This window comes from Myodes glareolus, chromosome X (genome assembly GCF_982192425.1).
Source record: "Myodes glareolus chromosome X, mMyoGla1.1, whole genome shotgun sequence".
Taxonomy (NCBI): domain Eukaryota; kingdom Metazoa; phylum Chordata; class Mammalia; order Rodentia; family Cricetidae; genus Myodes; species Myodes glareolus.
The window spans coordinates 28,715,452-28,729,778 of record NC_142053.1 but is presented as its reverse complement, the minus strand read 5'-3'; the positions used below and the strand labels follow the sequence as shown (position 1 = coordinate 28,729,778).

Here is a 14,327-nt window from a genome sequence, read left to right as displayed (position 1 = left end):
TAGAGGACTTACCGCTCTTTCTTTTCAGAGGATCCGAGTTCAGTTCCCAACACCCACTGCAGGTGGCTCATGACCACCTGCAACTCCAGATCTCAGAGATCCAACACTGTCTTCTGGTTTCAGCCAGTGCCTGCATACATTCCATGTGCAGAAACTCATGCAGATACACACACATGCTCATAATTAAAAATAAACCTTTAAGGAAAAAGGTTGTTTCATGGGACCAAAGGGCAAGATTGAGCTAGGCTTTTGAAGAAGCACAGGTAGGCCATTGACAAGTCCGACAGAACTTGCTCACTCTCTTTAGGCCCGTCCCCTACAGTTCCTTTCTGCATGTCTGCTTCACTCTTGTTCCTCCTGGCAGATCTACTTCCTCTGCTCCTCCCAGCACAAGACCAAATATGAACTCCTCTCTGGCCTCAGGTCACGCATGAAGTAGAAATAGACGGAAATCACTAAATTCCAACAGCAAGATTTTGAGAGGAAAAAGCCCATTGGCTCAAGTTAAGAGTTCATTTCAAGTGGGGTGAAGATTCAATGGGCTGTGACTGAAGGACCAGGCAAGTGTAAACGTGGCTGTAAATAGCCTGGCTCAGGCTGAACAGGGGGGGCAAGGGCAGCTGCTGCAAGAGCCTTGTGTGTCGGCCATGCGTTGCCAGGAGAGATGGCCTCCCTCTCTGGTCCTTTGCCATTGGCTGTTTGCTTTCTGTTTGCTTCGTGCTTTCTACAGTCATTTATGTTGCCCCCCCTGTTTTAAATTTAAGTCTGTCTGGGTATTTTAGAGATCCCTAAGGATGCTGCCATGTGGGAAAGATGCCATATAAAATAAAAGGAATAAATCTTAACACAATAGGTTATGGACTGTTGTTGTTTTTCAAGACAGGACTTCTCTGTGTAACCACCTTGTAGACCAGGCTGGTCTTGAACTCATGGAGATCCACCTGCCTCTGCCTCCCGAGTGCTGGAATTAAAGGCATGCGCCAGCACCACCACCATCTGGCAGACTATTTTTTATTACCTTGATTTATTTCATGATGATGTGTCTCTCTCTTACACACACACACACACACACACACACACACACACACACACACACACACACACACGGAGGCCAGAGGAAGCCTGCAGGAGTTGGTTTCTGGCATGTGGCTATCAGGGATCAAAATGTCGCCGGGCTTGGCAGCAAGTGCTTTATCTGCTGAGTCATCTTTGATTTGGGCTTGTGGAGAGTAAGAGCCGAACCTGATGTGGTGATACAAGCCTGCAGCCCCAGCGCTTGGGAGGTTAAGGCCAGAGGAAGAGGGTGAAGCGTTCAAGGTCAGCTCTAGCTACATTCATAGAAAGAAAGATATATAAAAAAGAAAAGAAACAAAGGAAAAAGGGGTGGGCGCTGGAATCGCATGTTACCTCTGCCAAGAAACTCAGAATGAGTTTCGAGTTGTCATCTTGATCTGCTGCCTCCAGAGGGAGCCTTTGGCACTCCATTATGCTTTGGCCTCACACCTGTTTCTCAGCTTTCTGAGACTTGTATTTTGATAGAGTCTAAAAAGCACTGTGTGTGTGTGTGTGTTTGTAAAAATATTTCCTATTGTGAGACATGGTGACTCACGCCTTTAATCCCAGCACTCAGGAGGCAAAGGCAAGTGGATCTCTGAGTTCAAGACCAGCCAGGTCAACATGGTAAGTCCTAGGCCAACCAGAGTTGCCCAATGAGAGAGACCTTGTCTCAAAGTTTTACCTGTTGTTATTAATTTGTTGCTGATTCATGATATTAAAATATAAACCAGAGCTATAGGTGGGGCATGATTTCAGTCCTCAGTACAACGCACAAATAAAATAAATAACCAGGGGTGGGGAGAGGGCTGAGGAAGAAAAGCACTCACTGCAGCCGCATGAGTGCCAGATGAGTGTGGTTGTGTCTGCCTATAATCTTTAGGAGATGGGGGCAGGAGGATCAGGAGTTCAAAGCCATCCACAGCTACATACTGAGGCCAACCTGGTCTACATGAGATACTGATTCAAAAGAATAAAATATAACAAGCCAGTGCCCGGCCAATCAGTAAGTGTTACTCTTTGGTCTTTAGGAGTTCCTACAAAGTGGTAAGCAATCATTTTCTGATTGGATTTGAGGCTGGCACCACAGGAAGAAATTGTGCCAAATAATGTAAATCTGTTCCAAAGTCCATAGCTGGGGAAGTTATTGGTCCTAATGGGGAGGCAGACTAAATGGTGCTTTGCTAAAAGGGCATCGTATCAAACTGCCTCCTAAACATGTATGTTTCTAGTCATAGATAAATGCTGCGCCCAGCCTTGGTCTGTAATGGGCAATACAGAGACTGAACTGATCAAAGTGGCTGCGTGTTCAGCCCTAAATGGGACATTTACTAAGGCTCAGGGAAAGTTATGGAAAAGGGAAAGAAAGGCTGTAAGAACCGGAGGAGGGGAAGGAGTGCTGGGCAATGCTGTCATGGTATAGATGATGCAGCCACGAACTCGCAGCAGCAATAGGTCTCTGCAAAATCTGTAGCAGACAGGACCGGTCAACATTCCATTGTGTGTGTGTGTCGGGAGGGGGGGTTCATAGGATCACACCTCTCCCCCTGAACAGTGTAGGCAGTTAAAGGTTGTGGAGGAGTAGGGATATCCTCAGTCTTGTAGCGACTGACAAATTGCCCTTCTCAAGTAAATAACCCCCACTCATGCCAGGAAGTAACTGTAATTAAATGCAGTGGGACACACACATCCAGTAGTAGTGAAAATAAGCAGGAGATTTCTTGGGAAGAAGAGGTTCAGCAGGTGGGGGAGGGCATACAGGAGGATAGATCTATGAAACTGTAAATAACGGAGTCTTTAAAAAGAGTTCTTGTAAGCCAGGCCATGGTGGCACACACCTTTAATCCCAGCATTTGGGAGGCAGAGGCAGGCAGATCTCTGTGAGTTTGAGGCCAGCCTGGTCTACAAAGCAAGTTCCAGGACAGCCCAGGCTGTTACACAGAGAAATCCTGTCTCAAAAAATAAAAGAGTTCATGTCATGTCAGTTTTCTTCTTTCTTTTTCCATTGCTTCCGTTGCTGGGAATGAGCATCCCTGGAGGGAAGCTGTGTCTGATGGGAGAGGCTGGAAGGCTGCAGGCCCAGAGTCTAATTACACTTTATTGGGGGCCAGCTTTTGCCCCCCAAATAGCCATTCCTTGCCTACCTCTGTAGCATACCTAACAGAGAAAGACCTTTAGGAAAGTATGAACTTAGCAGGCCACTAGCTTCCACCACCCAAAAGCTAAGCTCGTCATGAATTAGCATCTGAAGCCAAGGGCAGAGGTTTCCCTCCTCTTGCTGTGACTGTTCCTCCGATGGTTCTACCAGTGTATTCTTCATTTATTACTCACTGTGTTGTTACTAAACTATGTCTACACTGAGCATTACGATTATATTTAGGGAGGCCTAAACGTGTGCTCCAGGGACCTGGCCACTCATTTGCTCCAGAATAAACCATGTCATTTATTGTTTTAAGCTGTTTCTTTTTGTTTGTTTGTTTGTTTGCTTTTTGTTTTTTCGAGACAGGGTTTCTCTGTGGCTTTGGAGCCTGTCCTGGAACTAGCTCTTGTAGACCAGGCTGGCCTCGAACTCAGAGATCCGCCTGCCTCTGCCTCCCGAGTGCTGGGATTAAAGGCGTGCGCCACCACTGCCTGGCCTTAAACTGTTTCTTTCGACAACATTCCTTTCCTCATTTCTTCCCTCATTTTATATTTTGTTGTTTTGTGTGGTTTTTTTTTGTTTGTTTTTTGAGTCCAGTCTCACTCTGTAGCCCTGGCTGGCCTTGAACTCACAGAAATCCTCCTGCCTTTGCCTCCTGAGTGCTAGGATTAAAGGCATGCGCCACCATACCTAGCCTCGTTATTTTCTCTTTTAGGAAAATTTACTATATATGTATGTGTGTGTGTGTATGTATGATATGTGAATGCTGGAACATGTGATATATGTGTGTATGCAGGAGCATGTGATGTATGTGTATGCAGGAGCATGTGATGTATGTGTATGCAGGAGCATGTGATGTATGTGTATTCAGGAGCATGTGATGTATGTGTGTATGCAGGAACATGTTGAGTGTCTTACTCTATCACTTTATGTCTTACTCATTTGAGACAGAATATCTCACTGAAACCTGGAACCCGGCTGAAGACCAATACCTCAGCATCCTCCTGTCTCTACCTATCCCACTGCTACAGTTACAGGTATGCATATGAACACCCATTGTTCTCCTTTTTACAGGGTGCTGTGATCTGAACTCAGGTAATCTTGCTTAGGGATCAAGAAGTCTTACTACTAAGCCATCTCTCCAGTCCCACATTTCTTTCTATCTTTAATACTCATATGTAATACATCATACTTATAGGTCTACATCAAAAAATGTGGTTTGTGCCCCTATTAAGTGAATTTTGCAGCTTGAAACGTATAGACCCATGTGTGGTAATATATGCCTATAATTCTAGCACCATGGCAATAACAGCAAGAGGATCAGGAATTCAAGGCCATCCTTGACTGTCAGAGCCCCATGTTGGGATGACATCTGTTGGGGTCCAGCTTTGAAGGGTTCGTATGTTCCAGGGTAGGGGCGTATGGATTAGAAAATTTCGCAGACAAAACAGATACAAAAGAAAAAGCGACACAGAATAGAGTTGGGAGGACAACCCAGTGAAACTGAATTCGGCTGTATTTATTTTCCATATGCTTATATACCCCAATTCAGGTGGGGAGAAGGCAAAAGACTGCTTTACCATGATACAAAGACAAACAGAGCAATTACCTTTTTAATACCTGAGACATCAAATAACTATATCCTGAGTTAAGTATTCCGTTGTTTAAGCAGGACATGTAGCGGTCACACCTTAGACCAAGCATCCTGTAGGCAGCCACATTCTGGTTCAAACCTCCTGTCACTTCCTTGGAGAAGCAAGAATAGACCTGAACTCTCTGACCTTTGGTCAAAATGGAATGAATCCACATCCATGGGGCCCAACCCTTGACTACATATTTAGTTCGAGATCAGCCTGAGCCACATGAGCCCTTGTCTCAGAATAACAACAAGAAAAGGAAAGCACAGGCCTGGTTAAAGAGATTAGTTCATAAATATTTATTTTAAGTACCATGATAGAGAATGCCAAGGCCAAGGCAACTATCTGGAACTCATACACCAGTACCACCATCACCACCATCATCAACCAGACAGGACTCACTCCACTTAACAGACTGGAAGGAACTCACTATGTAGTCCAGGCTGATCTGAAACTCAGCAATTTTCCTTCTTCCATGCTGGGATTGCAGGTTTGAGCCAGCTCAACTTCACATACTTTAAACTGGAAAGTGTAAGGGTGGAGGTTGGCAGAGTCTGAAACAGTCTTTGTCCCTAGTGTGCAGTATGAAGTTACATATTTTAATTTTCATAGCAATATCTATGTATATTTGCAATAGTCATATCTATATACTTACAATTTATCTTGGGACTCTCAGACTGGAACCATTCTATACAAACAAAACCTTTGTGCTTGAAGAGATAGCATTTTGCTTGCATTTTGAAGACTGCCAAAAAAACCTGTGTGTTCTTGCTGTCTATCTACTGCCTTCTGTCACAGAGAATAATGTGATCTATTTATTTACTTCTGTGTAACAAACTATCCCAAACCACAGTGGCCCTAAACAAAGACGTTTTTGGTCTTCATCATTTTTGTGGGTCAAGAACTCAGGCTGACCTTGGCTATGTGCTTTGGTTTGGGGACAGTGGGACTGCCCAGGCTGAAGAATTCACTTCCAAGATGGTTTCTTCATATACATACAGGGGCTTGATTTCCTTGACCTTTTCCATTTCTTTACACAGCCTTTGATCCTCCTAGACTTCTCTATGTGACTTCAGCTTCTTGTCCCATGGTAACTTCAGAACACCTTATTATTCAGGTGGCAACTCGCTTGACTTGAGTGTCTTAAGAGACAGGAACTGGAAGTAGCCTGTTTCTGGAGGCTTGGGCCTAGAATCTATAATTTGTGCACTGGCTAGTTTTATACCAACTTGACACACAAACTAGAATTATCTAAAAGGAGGGAAACTTAATTGTGTAAATGACTCCATAAGACTCTATAGCTGTAAGGCATTTTATTTATTAGTTATTGATGGGGGAGGGCCCATCCCATTGTGGGTGGGGTCATCCCTGGACTGGTGATCTTGGGTTCTATAAGAAAGCAGGCTGAGCAAGCCATGAAGAGCAAACCAGTAAGCATCATTCATTGGTCAGTAGCCAGGCAGAAAGTAGAAATGGGGGCAATGAAAACAGGATAATTCTGGGAAGAGGAAAGACTCAGTCTGCAGTGGTCACCCAGACTCAGAGGATGCAAGATGAGAACACCTCACTGATAAAAGATACCAAGTCACATGGCTAACACAGCCAAGAATTGTGGGTTAATGTAAGATGTAAGAATTACTTAATAAGAGCCTTAGCTAACAGGCCAACCAGTTTATAATTACTGTAGGCCTCTGTGTAGTTCTGAGCTAGTGTGGGATTATTTTGTAACTTCTGTCATCAATGAATTTGAAGCTAGCCTGGGATATCTGAGATCCTACCTTAACAAAAAGTAAAACAAGAAAATAATCAAACAAGGAAGGAAAAGACACAGGGAGGGAGGGAGAGAAATAAAAGGGGAAAGGAAAGACATTTGAGACTGAGTCCAGCTATGCCTAGCCTGCCACAAACAAGCTGCGGCCACTTTGGGATTTTCAGGTTTCTTCATTTGTTTTTGTTTGTTTGTTTGTTTGTTTGTTTGAGGCAGGGTCTCACTGTATCAGTGGGCCCCTGACTGGTAGTCCTCCTGCCTTTGCCTCCCCTGTACTTGGATTACAATTCCACGCCACTGTGCCTGGCTAGGTTTTCTTCTGTTTGACGTCCAAGCTCTAAGAAACATGAACCTGGAAGCCCCATTTGTGACCCTGACTGTGCATTTAATATTGTATTTCTTAGAAACAGGGATCCCAGCCAGGTGAGGGGATACTTCTGTCATCTCAGCACTCTGGAAGCCGAAGCAGGAGAATCCTAGTCTGGAACCAGTCTGGGTTACAGACTGAAGTGGCGGTGGGGACTGAGGGTAGGGGAAGGGGGACTGCAGGAGGGGAGGGAAAAGAAAAGTGATCCTTCTTAGGATTTACCAAAGGGATAGGACATGAGAAAGGAAGATAAAGAACTCACCACAAAATAACTATGTAACTGGATCACAAAGCCCGTGGATCTGGGTTCAAGGTCAGGCACCTCCAGCTCCTACTTTCTCTTTCCAAAAACCCCACCACAGATAACAAAGCTGAGGTTCATCTAGGCCACATCGGCTCCAGTCTGCATGGTGACAGAGGAGGTCAAAGACAGAGCCTTCTTTTTTAAAAAATATGTATTTATTTATTATGTATACAATATTCTGTCTGTGTATATGTCTGCAGGCCAGAAGAGGGCACCAGACCTCATTACAGATGGTTGTGAGCCACCATGTGGTTACTGGGAATTGAACTCAGGACCTCTGGAAGAGCAGGCAATGCTCTTAACCACTGAGCCATCTCTCCAGCCCCAAAGACAGAGCCTTCTGTTTTGAGGAAGGCACTAGGTGCTTGGGAATCCATCTTGAACGTGGAAGGGGCTGAGGAAGAGCACCCAGAACCTCGAAGACTGAAGAGGCGTTAGATTTGGGCGCAAAGCTGTGGAAAATGGAGCCCTCATGATGTGGCCAAGCGAAGAAACAGACCATGAGAAGGGCAGACAGAAGAAGGCTGTGAGACATTAGGGAACTGAAAGTCACTCAGTGGACCAGGACTGCAGAAAGGGGATGTACTGGGCGGGGAGGGGGGGTGCCAGAGGAAGTAATGAAGATGGGTGAGAGTCTGGGAAATATCCAGGAGCTAGGTCATGGGAGCCTCCAGGCCTGGGGGGACCTTGGATTCTATCTATAACCAAGAACAATATTAAAGGGTTCATAATCACACAGTGGCCTATCGAGTTTCTGAAACCTATGGGTTTCAGAAATCCTTGAGGGGAGAGAGTTTAGATAGATATCGAGGTGGTAGATAGTCTCACTGCCCCAATTTGATCATTATACACTGCGTACCTGGATCACAGAATGACACTGAACAGCCAGGTGAAGGGGTGTATCCACCATTCTAGCATTCAGGAGACTGAGGCAGGAGGATCAAGAGTTTGAGGATAGCCTGGGACACATAATGAGATTCTGTCCCAAAAATAGATCATACTGTATCTTATAGTTATGCACAGTTACTGTGTATGCTTTAAACTTTTGGGGCCTGGGGGAGACAGCGAGATGGCTCAGTAGGTAAAGTGCTGTGCAAGCCTGATGACCTGAGGTCCAGCCCTGAGATCCACAGAAAGATGTAAGGAGAGGACTGGGTCCATACAGTTGCCCTCTGACCTCCACACTGAGCCGTAGCGCACGCACGCGCGCGCGCGCACACACACACACACACACACACACACACTAAATAATAATAATAATTTAAATCATTCAAGCATATTTACATTTACTTGGGGTGGGGCTGGGGTAGAGAATGTATGCACCATGCTCATGAATGTCCAGGAAGAATCTAAAGATGTTGCTTCTCTTCTTCCACCAGGTGGGTCCTAGGGATGAAATTCGGGTTGCAGCCTTGTTGGGAAGGCCTTTATCTGCTCAACTACTTCACTGGTCTTTGCTTTCCTTCCTTCCTTCCTTCCTTCCTTCCTTCCTTCCTTCCTTCCTTCCTTTCTCCCTCTCTCCCTCCCTCCCTCCCTTCCTTTCTAACACTATTTTACTTTGTGTATTTATTTATTTCATACAATATATTTTGGTCTTATTCTTTCCCCTCCCCCAACTCCTTCTAGATCCAACCTAATCCAACTTCATGTCCTTTTTCTGTCTTTCATTCAAAAGCAAAAAGAAATGAAAATCAAAACAAACAACAAACAATGAATCCATCAAACGACAGCAAAACAAAATGAAAAGCTCGCAAAAAGAGACTGAGTTTGCTCTGTGTTGGTCAAATACTCCTGGGCCTGAATGTAGAGGCCTGCCCTAGAGTGTGAATGGCATGTCCAGCGTCACTCCTCTGAAGACAACTGGTTTCCCTTCCCCAGCAGGTATCTATTGCGTGTAGCTCCTCGGTTAGGGGTGGGGTCTTGTGTCCACTTCCCCTTCTCAGTGCTGAGATTTTGTTTGGTTTGAACCTGTACAGGTCTTGTGTTCTTGGTCACATTTCCTGTGTGTTCACGGTGTGTGTGTTTTGAGATAACGCCCCTCCAGGCTGGCCTGCGACTTGGGACAGTCTTCCTGCCTCTACCTCCAGAGTGTTGTGATTACAAGTATTAGCTACCATGGTTGATTACAAACAAAAATTGAAGTAATGTAGGAGAAAGGGGCCAAAAGGAAAGAGTGAAGGGGAGTGTGTGGACCGCTGCGAACGGCGTGATTGGGGCTGTGGCGGGGAGGTGTGGAGCCGTGAGTCACCGGAGGCTGCGGTTCAGACGAGGAGGCATACTGGTGACAGAATTGGGGCAGAGGTAGTGGAGAGGGATGAGATGGACAGACGGGGAGATTTAGTCAGCTCAACAACAAAACCGTGTGACTGACAGCAGGGATGAGGAGAAGGGAGGTGACCGCGACATAGCTCAGGGATCTGTCTTGCACAACAGGCTAGAGGTTTGTGCTGTGCACTAAGAGGTAGACAACTAGAGCTCTTGGAGTGCAGGCTGGGAGGTCAGTGTTTGTATGCCAAGTTAGATATGATTGCAAGGCACCCGAGAGACGGTCTCTTAGACAGGCTGTGGACTTGAAGAAGGGGGATTATTTTAACATAGAACTCATTTGCATAATGGCTTGGGAAGGAGAAGTAGGAAGACACACAGGAAGTCAGTGGCTCCTGGGTCCTAGGGATGGGAGGGCACAGCTCAGATGTTGGAGATGGGTTTGGGGTCCTGGGGAGGATAGCCTAGGAGCCAGAACTGGTTAAAACTTGGTCCTCTGACTCCTTTCTGGAGTCTTAGCGTCCTCCACCATGGAACAGTGATATTTTGAAGGTCTGCCTCATAAACCTGTTCTGCTGCTAAGAGGCAATAAGGCACATGCTGGGCATGTTGAGCCAGGTACTTGGCCATCCCGCATAGATGGCTGCGCATGAGTTGATTATGTACCAAGCAAAGTGATAAGTTACTAACAACTGTTAGCATAAAGGAGGCCAGGCAGACAAGCGGAACAATTTCTTTCAGGTGGTTTCTACTTTTCCCTTTCCCTTTCCTTTCCTTTCTTTTTTTTCTTTTTCCTTTTCTTTTTGTAGCATTGGCTAAAAGTCAAGACAGTTGTGACCAACAGAAGTTCAAACAACTACTGCTCATTTGAACCACCAGATTTGTATCTTAATTAAAGTAAAAACAAGATCAGCAGAATAGCTCCTCATTCTGAAGTGTAATATTGAAACTTGTTTGTATAACCTTTTCCTGATTTTTTAAATAGATGCTATTTTAAGAACGATTTTTATTTTTTATTTTTATTATTTTTAAGTATGTGTAGGTGTGTACATGTGTACGTGCACACACATACGTGCATATGCACACAATTTGGGTATATGTACATGAATGCAGGTACCCTCAGAGTCCAGACTCATTGGATGTCCTGGAGCTGGACTTGCAGATAGTTGTGAGCTACTAGTAGTGAGTGCTAGAACCTGAACTCAGAACCCCAAGAAGACATCTCTTCAGTCCTTATGTTTAGAACAGATTTATTTTAAAAACTGAGAAGATTCCACAGAGAAAGTCATGGTTTATTCCATTTTCCTGGTATTTATCTATTTATTTAGAGACAGGGTTTCTTGTGTATCCTGGAACACTATGTAGACCAGACTGGACTTGAACTCACAGAGATCCCCCTGCCCTGCCTCTGCCTCTTGAGTGCTGGGATTAAAGGCATTCACCACCACCTCTCCGCAGTTTTTTTTTTAATGAGGTTTTACAGTGTACCTCAGGCTGGCCTAGAACTCATCATGTAGTCCAGGCTGGCCTCAGACTTGAAGTAGTCTGCCTGCCTAGTCTGCCTACCTCGTCTTAAGCGCTGAACTGCAGATGTGAACCTCTCCACAATCGTTTTGCATTAAACAGTTTTTCACTTTGGTATTTCAGGATCCCATACATGAGGTCATGATTTAGTCAGCCATAACATGGCCTTAGAGTCCTCTTTGTTGTGAGAGGCCCCCACTTCCCTTGTCTTTGCTGACCTGGAAAATTACTGGTCAAGCATCTGTAGGATGCTCGTCTCTTGGGATTCCTTTGCTATTTTCCTTGCAATTAGGCTGGGCTTGCGCATTTCGGAAAGAACGATCGCAGAGGGAAAGAGCCATTTTTCTTGTGCTCTGTCTCGGGAACATACCATCCACATGATGTATCCCTGTCAACCTTGACCTAGAGCACCTGGCCGAGGCGGGGTGTCGGGTTTCTCCAGTGTTGAGTCCCTTCTCCTTTCTGCTTGTACTCTGGAAAACTAGCGCGTTAGGTGCGACTTTCATTTAAGGAGTAGGACAGGGTGTGATGGTGAATGTCTGGAACCCTAGCACTAGGAAGGCTGAGGCAGGAGGATAGAGACTTTGAAGCCAGTAAGGGCTACTTAGTTAGCCTCTGTTCAGAGAGACAGACACAGAGACAGAGTCAGAGACACACATACAGAAACAGAGACAAAGAGACAGACAGACAGACAGACACAAACACATGCACAGACATGGGGTAGGGACGACCAGAAAAGAGGTAGGGAGTACAATCTTTTTGAAGAAGTATCTGCACACATTCTTTGGGGGTTTCCTGCATATAAAGTTTGTCTCTTCTTCCCCAATTACTTTTTATTTTTAATTCATTAATTAATTATTCATTAATTTTTTCTATCACTTGGGATATGGAGGCAGGAAGATCAGAAGTCCAAGGCTAGTCTCAGACTGAACTCCGGGAGATCCTGCCTCCAAGAAACAAAACAGCAAAATAGTAACTTCTTCATATCAGTTGGAAACTTTTGATGTTTATTTCATGCATTCATTATGTTATAATCCATTATGGATCTTTTTATTGGAAAATGGTTGTAGAAGTCATGACCCGGCTGCCAGGTATGTTCCATTCAAAGAACTCTGTGTGTGTGTGTGTGTGTGTGTGTGTGTGTGTGTGTGTGTTTCACTGGAAATTCAAAACCAGGGCCTTGTGACCTGAACACATTTAAATTTGATCACCAAGCTGCAGTGCTGGAGTGTATCATGTTTACATGTGTGTTTCAGATGTAGTCTTGATGCATGGCCCATCTGGACTAGATCCTCACCAGAGGCTGATGGTAAAATATTTTTACCATCCTCCTGCCTCAGCCTCTGGTGGAGACTACAGGTCCCAGCATAGCTCACATTTTTCTTTTCAATACTTATTTTATATGTATGAGTTTTGTCTGCATGTATATATGTGCACCATGTGCATGCCTGGTGCTCTCAGAAGCCAGAAGAGGACATTGGATCTCCTGGAACTGGAGTTAACAGATGGTTGTGAGCAACTCTGTGGCTGCTAGGAACTGAACTCAGGTCCTCTGCAAGAGCAGTCAGTGCTCTTAACCACTGAACCAGCTAGCTCTCCAGCCCTTCTTTCTCGTATTTAATAAGTTAGAATTCAACCAGAGAAGCAGAACTCATCGGTGAGAAACAGGAAGAGATTTACTACTAGGTACTGGCTTTGGCAGTTCCTGGCTCTACCAAGTCATAGGGTAAGTCTTTAGGACAGGCCTTTAAAAAAAGGCAGACTGAGCCTCCCAGGCATAGGCTGCCCTTGGCTAGGGCTGTCGTCTACAGATGAAAATTCTTTCGTCAGAGACACTTCCACTCTGCTCTTAAAGCAACCCCATTGATTAAATCAGTCCCTCAGGTCACCACAGACACTCTTCCTTACATAGAATGAGGTCATGATGGAACAACTCACCAATACCATTGGTGTTTGTTGACCATCTGGGCCCTAGAGCGCAGGAGAATTCACATACCAAAAGGACCTGCCTATCTTTAAGGAAGAATCTATATCCAGGACTCCTCATTGACCAGGGCCCATTAAGGTAGGCTTTCTGGATTATTGTTTTGAACCAAAATTTTTACTTTTTAAATTATTTTTGTGAATTCACCTATTCTACAGCACATACACTAAAATTAGAATGATGCAGGGAAGATGGACATGGCCCTTGAGCAAGGAGGACATGAGAATTTGTGAGTCACTCCAGACATTTTAAAGAAAATTCCTTTTGTGTGTGTGTGTGGGGGGGCAGTTGAACCTAGAGCCTCATGAATGCTAGTCAAGGCCTCTACCACTGAGTCCCATCACCAGTCACAGGCTACGAACTCTTTAGGATGCATGACAGATTTCTCTGTCTTTTTGGCAGGTGATACTGAACACACGGATCCATTTGTCAGGCCCCAGGCCCTGCTTTGAACATCTTTAGCTTACTGAGCTGAGCAACAGGGAATCTTGAGTCCTTCTGACGCCTTACCTTTATGTCAAGGGCCATGATTCCTCTAGACATAATCTTCTTCTGTCTGCAGGGACGACTTCTCTTTTTTCTCTCTGAGGCCTCCTCTCCTCTCTGCTTCTATTCACTGCCTGGAACCAAACAGGCCAGGAGACCTGCAGGAGAAGCGGATACGGGGCGCTGGGGAAAGATGCCTCCCACAAACAAGTCTCTTCCTGTCCTTCAGCAAACTATCAACTATGAAATAGACTGACCAAGATTGGGACCCATGATGAACACGTACAGTTCTCGGTGCTGGGAGCACAAGGGCAGATTTGGGTTGCTGTTTTTCTTAATAAATTCAGTTACTCTGTGCTTGTTTGGTCTCTGCTTTCAAATCCCACTGTTCTGTTTTTAAGTCCCCCACTTCCATTGTTCTGTTTTTATTTTTGTTTATTTAATTTTTAAATAAAGATTTAATTTTTAAAAGATTTAATCTAATTTTACTTTATTTTATGAATATAGGTGTTTTGCCAGCATGTATGTCTGTGCACCAAATGCATTCTGTGCCAACAGAGCCCAGAAGAGGCCCTTGAGTTCCCTAGAACTGGAGTTACATAAGGTTTTACATGTAACATGTAATCATATGGGTGTTGGAAATCGAACCTGGTTCCTCTGGAAGAATAATCAGTACTCTGAACTGCTGAGCTATCTCTCTGCCCCATTTATTTTAGTCTTAATTAGGTGTATGAGTGTGTGTCTTTGTGTATGTCCAGGCCAGAATAGATGTCCTGGAGGTCAGAGGCATAGGATTGTT

The 14,327-nt window shown here is 44.7% G+C and overlaps 1 long non-coding RNA gene and 1 other non-coding gene across 2 annotated transcripts; both read left to right on the top strand.

Moving 5' to 3' along the window:
• Positions 1-1,583: 1,583 nt before the first annotated feature.
• On the top strand, positions 1,584-10,527 carry LOC125410721 (uncharacterized). Its single transcript, XR_007235172.3, has 3 exons — positions 1,584-1,680; positions 4,145-4,230; positions 8,945-10,527. It is a non-coding gene; the product is annotated as an uncharacterized LOC125410721 (long non-coding RNA).
• Positions 10,528-13,181: 2,654 nt separating this feature from the next.
• On the top strand, positions 13,182-13,291 carry LOC125410751 (U6 spliceosomal RNA). The gene has a single exon (XR_007235178.2). It is a non-coding gene; the product is annotated as a U6 spliceosomal RNA (small nuclear RNA).
• The last annotated feature ends 1,036 nt before the right edge of the window (positions 13,292-14,327 follow it).